This window comes from Sinocyclocheilus rhinocerous, unplaced genomic scaffold (genome assembly GCF_001515625.1).
Source record: "Sinocyclocheilus rhinocerous isolate Xijiao unplaced genomic scaffold, SAMN03320098_v1.1 scaffold385, whole genome shotgun sequence".
NCBI classification, from domain to species: Eukaryota; Metazoa; Chordata; class Actinopteri; order Cypriniformes; family Cyprinidae; genus Sinocyclocheilus; species Sinocyclocheilus rhinocerous.
In genome coordinates, this window is record NW_015645545.1 from 218,636 (window position 1) to 225,922 (window position 7,287).

At 33.2% G+C, this 7,287-nt stretch overlaps 1 pseudogene; it reads right to left on the minus strand.

The window, feature by feature from the left end:
• Positions 1 to 4,921: 4,921 nt before the first annotated feature.
• LOC107706539 (uncharacterized) lies at positions 4,922 to 5,598 on the minus strand (annotated as a pseudogene).
• Positions 5,599 to 7,287: the final 1,689 nt, after the last annotated feature.

A 7,287-nucleotide genomic window follows, 5' to 3' on the forward strand; every position in this document is an offset into this window, starting at 1 on the left:
CGGCCCTGGGTAAATGTATTTATGCCACATTTAGAATGTATTGTACACCTTGGTTATTGAATATAATATATATAGCTTGAATATTCATTAGATTTTTTTTCTTTTCTATTTTGAAACCCCTGGAATTTTTCCTTTGGTGTCTTGCAGCCCAACAAACAACTGAATTACCAATGAAATTACAGGCTGTGCATTGAATATTCAAATATACTGTATATGTTCATTTTTTTGTTTTATGTACAATGCCATGAAAGCAGTTTCTCAAAAACTACCACAGGAAAGGTATGCACTAAAGCCTATCCTAGATTTTAGATTGAAATGTAAGTTTTTTTATATCAGTAAATGAATGCTTCACATTCAACAAAGACCATTTACTCAGTTAACACCATATCTAACCTTTGCTTCTGTGTTTTACGACATCTTGCCAGAAGTCAGTTTTTATTTACTGTCAGAATTTTTATTATTAAAAAAAAACATTCATAGCAAAAATGTTTTAAAAAATTGGTGTCCTTGTCTCTTACTGTTTTCCAAAGTTTGCTACAAAATTTATTGTCACAACATTTTGTAACTGACAATAATGTATTTTTATGAGACATAATTGTCATTATCCATTCATAATATGTAAGTTGACTTTCATGTTTTTTTACAGATTTAGATAACAAATTGTAGATGATTGACAAATGTAAATACATTTGAGGTGACAGTTGTGTTTCTTGCCCTCCTTTTTATATCTTTTATACAATAAAGCTCCATTTTAGTAGCTTTCTCTTAATGGTTGGTCAATTAAAAAAAAAAATCATGTCATTCAGTAACTTTGTTTGGCATTTGTTTGCATATAAGCTCTTCCTCCTTCCTTGTTCCTGAATAACATAGGTTTCATAGACATTTGGACGAGTTTTTGTGGTCAATAGTGTTGTGGTCAATAGTGTTGTGAATGTTGTGGTTAATAGTGTTGAACGCAGCGCTAAGATCCAGTAGCACTAATAGAGAGATACAACCACGATCAGATGATAAGGGCAGGTCATTTGTAACTCTAATGAGCGCAGTCTCAGTACTATGATACAGTCTAAATCCTGACTGGAAATCTTCACAGATACCATTTTTCTCTAAGAAGGAATATAATTGTGAGGATACTACGTTTTCTATTATCTTGGACAGAAAATGGAGATTCGAGATTGGTCTGTAATTAACTAGTTCTTTGGGGTCAAGTTGTGGTTTTTTAATTAGAGGCTTAATTACAGCCAGTTTGAAGGTTCTATGACTTCTGGAAGCACCTCTTTTAGGAAGTTAGATGGAATAGGGTCTAACATACATGTTGTTCGTTTAGAAGATTTAACAAGTTTATACAATTCTTCCTCTCCTATAGTAGAGAATGAGTGGAATTGTTCCTAAGGGGATCTATAGTCAAGTCAAGTCAAGTTCTTTAAATAAATTCAATTATAATTAAAATCTTGGGTAAATTTAAGATAATTAAAATCTTGGGTATGGGAATGGGTATTTTAAATAATAATAAAAAAAATTAGGTGTGGTGTAAATATGGTTAAATAATGGCTTTTTAGGTCACCAACCCATCAATCACGATCGACTGGTAGATCTTCATCACTGTCCCAATAGCTCCCAAAAAGAACAGAAAAATAAGTACAAAAATACATTACATTTCTCCAGTCTTTGTACTATTTTTTGTACTTATTTTTTATTTATTTTTTGGGGAGCTACTGGGACAGTGATAAAGAAAAATACTTCACCCCTGAGTCTGTAAACAAGACGTTAACAGAGGCCAGAGATGCTGAAGACAGATGCAAAGAGGAGCAAACACTGTAGCAGGCAGAGCAAGCTCACTGTTCATTATATATGATTCATTTCAGGTACTTTCACATGACTCGTAGCCGTGTAATATTGTTCTAAATCAGCTTGGCCTGTGGGCTTGTGTCTGCGGCCAAGTCACAACCATGCTGATATAGAGCGATATCACATGACTACTAGTGTGATATTGCTCGTATATAATGTACAATTTAATAGTAGTAATTGAATATTTACAGTAATTAGTCAAAATGACATACCACTTGGAAGTGTTGCGTGTTTTAGGGTATTCAGTTTTTTTTTTTACATGTTTTCCTCTTCTTCTTCCTCTTCCACTTCCTTAGATATTGATATAATTTGCCTATAGTCTTAACCCTCGCACATCTCTTGGGGCAGAATAGCAGCCAAACCGCAGGGAGTTGAAAATATTGTTTTGATTAGATGGTACTTGGATGTTGTGTGACCTACAGGTATACACCATATCTATATCTTGAATTAAGTTTGTTGTTCTTACTAACTTTGTTTCATGATTTACGAATGAATATAACAAAATGAAGAATTTATATATTCCTTATAAAGATATATTCCTTGAAAGCAAGTCTTAAAATCTCTCATGCAGTTTTGCTTCTCAAGTAAATGCATGTTGTTGAAAGTATTTTTACTGGACAAGGCATATTAAGAAAATTATATTTTTCACTGAATCACCATGTCCTAACCAAGATTAATACTATTCAAAACACAACCAGTAACTGAACTGTCATCCAAAACAAATTTGAAACTATTTAAAAATGTTGAATCCTCAACAATCTGTGTTGTGGCTGGTTAGGACAAAAAGCATTGATTAGCATAGAAAAGATAAATTTTATCGTGTGTCACACCAACGCTTTGATCTGGTTAGGACAGGGTGTAAGCTTGTAGGTGAAGCTTTGATGCATGACAATTTGTTTGTTTTTTTCAATGATAATCCTCTCTATTTTATAGTATTACCGTCACGTCATGTTTCCCTGTTCCTTCCATCTGTTTCCGTGATCCTGTGAATGATTGGTTCGAGAGCCTGGCCCAATGTTTACACTGGAATATTCACAAGAAACAGAGTCATCTGAGTTCTGAAGAGGAAGAATTCTGACCACATTCCAAGCTTTTACAACACGGTTACTTAGCTATGTTCTTTTTTGCCTTTCAAAAGTTTTAGTACATGCAGTAATGTTTTCTCTGTTTGGCATAATTATCCAAGTGAATCTCATCAAAAAATCTCATAAAAACAACAGTCTCATTTCAGCTAAAGAGGAAAAAATACAAAATTATATTTTGCTTAAAAAAACAATTTTTAGGACAATTAGTATTTTTCCATTGTGACTTTTTTTTCTCCCCACAAAAACACTTGTGTTTGTGGTTGTGTGTTTGTGTGTGTATCTTATCTGTTTTTTTTTTGTAAATTCTCATTCGAGATAAGTAATTTTATGCACTATGTTAATGAGAATTCGGTGGAAATGTGTGGAAAATGGCATAATTTCTTTCTTCTAAAATCTTAGTTTCTTCTTTAAATTTTGGGTGAAATATGACCCCAATATTCATGGCCACATATTCTTGGTGAGTTTTGTGGAAATTACTTTTAAATTGATAACTGACAGTCTTTTAAAGGATTATAGCAATAACTACATTTTATTATATTACATTGTGCCTTATAGAGTATTGCATCAAAATCAGTCAATGGGGGAAATTCTTTACAGTATTGGATAAATGTATGTATGTCATATTTAGAATGTATTGTACCTTGGTTATCGATATATTACATATCTGAGCTTGAATATTCATTAGAATTTTTTTTTCTTTTTTTCTTTTCTATTTTAAAACCCCTGGAATTGTTCCATTGGTGTCTTGCAGCCCAACAAACAACTGAATTTCCAATGAAATTACAATCTGTGCATTGAGTATTCAAATATACTGTATATGTTCCATTTTTAGCTTTATATACAATGTCATGAAAGTAGTTTCTCAAAAACTACCACAAGAAAAGTATACACTAAAGCCTATCCTAGATTTTATATTGAAATGTAAGCTTTTCATATCAGTAAATGAATGTGAATTCAACAATGACTCAGTTTACACCATATCTAACCTTTGCTTCTGTGTTTTACGACATCTTGTCATAAGCCAGTTTTTATTTACTGTCAGAATTTTTATCATTATTAAAAAGAACATTCATAGCAAAAATGTTTTTAAAAAATGTGTCCTTGTCTCTTACTGTTTTCCCAAGTTCATTTTATAACTGACAATAATGTATTTTTATGAGACATAATTGTCATTATCCATTCATATTTATGTATGTTGACTCATGTTTTTTGTCTTTTTTACAGATTTAGATAATAAATTGTAGATGATTGACAAATTTAAATACATTTGAGGTGTCAGTTGTGTTTCTTGCCCTCTTTTATACAATAAAACTCCATTTTAGTAGCTTTCTCTTAATGGTCGGTCAATTGAAAAAAAAAATCATGTCATGCAGTAACTTTGTTTGGCATTTGTTTGCATATAAGGTCTTCCTCCTTCCTTGTTCCTGAATAACATAGACATTTGGACGAGTTTTTGGGGCAGACATGACCTGTTGAATAGAGATGGTCTTCATCCTTCCAGGGGTGGTGCCACACTGTAAGCCCGTACAGGTTGATTGAACTTAAAAAATTTATGGAAACTCGTTGCCCTAAAAAAGTTAATTACATCGTTGAAAAAAACAATGCATTTCAACTTTAATGTACTTGATATTTCAACAGCATTTAATTTAAAACTTTTAGTTAATTGAACTATGAGTTTTTAATGCAGTGCTATTGAAATCTTATTGAAATGCCACTAAGGCATAGTTTAATGAACATCTGCTAAAGATTTTTATCTAACAATTCTGAAAGAGAGCCTGAAGAAACATGCATTTACTGTACCTGTTTACATGGCAAGCTGATTTGTAACAGCCAGAATCATGCCCTTCAATTCCTTCTTACCCAAACCTAGCAAAACTTGTTGAATGAAAAGAAAGGGATCTGTCAAAATTGAACAAATGTTACAATTAACATTTAACCATCATGTTTATCAATACTCATTTAATTACAAATGATGCAAACACAGACTTTCTCTAAAAAGAGCTGGCCAACGCAAGTATCTGACTCACAGGAGGCTTGTTGATCACAACATCCTTTCTTCTTAAGGACAGAGACATGTCCATCTTCTGATTGATAAAGACTGCATTAGGGCTTTCTTTCTTCATTTCATCCACCAACTGCTGTCTGAGCATTTCAAGACTGGAAGTATCCTGGCCTCTTGGAATGTTAGGTAAGGTAGTTGACCTCCCCTTTTTTGGTTTCTTAATGTTCTTGTTAGGTGGATCACTGCTGGTAGAGTATCTTCCTCTTTTCCTAGCATTAACCATGACATCTGTGTGTCCAAGGCCCATTTTGTCTTTCAAACTGTTTGCCCACCCACAGTATCCAGAAGGTGAACAAGGTTCTTGAAGCGTGAGTATTCACCAATGCCTTTGCAACAGCTTTTAGATCATCAGCAGTTGGGTATGCTTTGAAGGAGTATATGGTCTCTGCAAGTTTCTGAAGAATGTCATGTTTCAATTCCTTTGTCATCTTTACGAGCGTTCCATCCTTCAAGTAGATTAAATTAGCTTGATGCAGCATATATTCAACATCAACAGAGAATTTTGGAGTCAAAAAGATATCAGTTAATTCTCTGTTCCTGGGGTGATTCAGAGGTCAGTACTGTCTCTGCAGTACTTGGAGCATTACTCAATATTTCAACTGATGTCTATGGCGTTATTTTACTGACAAATGTCGTGAGCGCATTATTGTAGCGCGAAAGCACATTAATACAATGCGCGAGCGCGAAAGTTTCTGCTCGCGCGCGGATTTCCTTTGCTCTCGCACAAAACCGGACGCTCGCGCTCAGATACTGCTCTCGCCCGGAGAGAGTGCGCGCACTTAAAACGTGTCTCTCCTCTCACTCAAACTGTGTCCTGTGCACTCACAAATCTCTCTGTGCTCATGCACTATAGATATTAATTATTTTCGCACCTGAATTAAACGTTGTCAAAAGTTATCAACAGTTATCAAGATGGATCTGTAATTTCTTTACAATTTAATACTACTTAGTCATAATATTAGAAATGAATCGGGTGTTTGGATGATTTGTAAATAACCTAGTTTAACAGTTTGGTCAAACCCTTCTGAACGATTTATCTAAACAAACAAAAAAGCATATGATTCTTAAAATTCATGTGGTCATATAGGCCTATATAAATATTGTGTACTTGGATTGATATATATATATATATATACATATCTTCTGATTTAAGACAGAACTATTTAGATATGGGTCAGAGGCACTATTCCCTAAACCTATACTTAAGATTTGGAGACCACTATAATGAATTTTTCATATTTGCCATAACATTAATACATTATATTCTATGGGTTTAATGCATTTGCAGACAATGTAATTACATGTAACTATCATATAACTGTATATTCACTGTTTTAGAGAAGAGTGCCATTGAATGTATAGCTAATATTAAGTGGATTTTCATTTTTAAAAAATCTTTAAAATACAATCAGAACTGAAAACACTGGATTAAAAATAAAATAAAAAACTGCCAATAAATAGCCAAACAGCAATGCTATTAGCACATTTATTGTTATATCTTGCATCATTTACATCTATTTTTACATTTGATGTTGATTTGAGGAGTTGTTACTTATTATTGCCATCATACCAACTGAGAATTTATTGCAATGATTTTAAATTCAGTTGAGGTATCTGACATATTATGACATAACATTAATGTTTTATATAAAGTCTTTAGGGCCATAGGCTATAATATGTTGTTTTTAGATCAATTGCTCGGAGACCAACCAGTTGGACAGAGGTTATATGTACAAATCATCCAAGCACCCAATTCCTAGCCATTTCTATAGGCTACATTTCATTAACATTGCAAAATATTATTAAACTGGAAAGAAATTAAAGATCCATCTTTCATTGTCAAAAGAATTTCAGGTTCAGTTCACTCAGCCAATTAGATTTCACATATATTTTCATCGGTCAGTTGTGGAGGTCTGATTGGTTAAAGCTTTATTTATATAGTACCTTTTAAACAGTGTATACAAAGTAGCCTACTTTACAAAGAGATGCATAAGTGCATTTGCACAGAATGCATAATTGCATTTGCACAGAAGCACTAAACGAAGCTTCTTGTGCCAAGAAGCTCCAACATAACTTTATGAGCATAAAACTCCTAACACATTAAAATCTGTCTTTCTGCATTGCAAATAACATTTCCTTTCATATGTTAGAAAAATCTTTCATATGTGCAAGCTTTAGTCTTATTGCATAAACCAACTTTCTCTGTAAGAGAAAGAAGGTTATTTAGCATATGAGGGCTTGCATTCTATTCATTTGCTTTGTTGCACAAACGTAGTGTTACTGTTTACAGAAGCG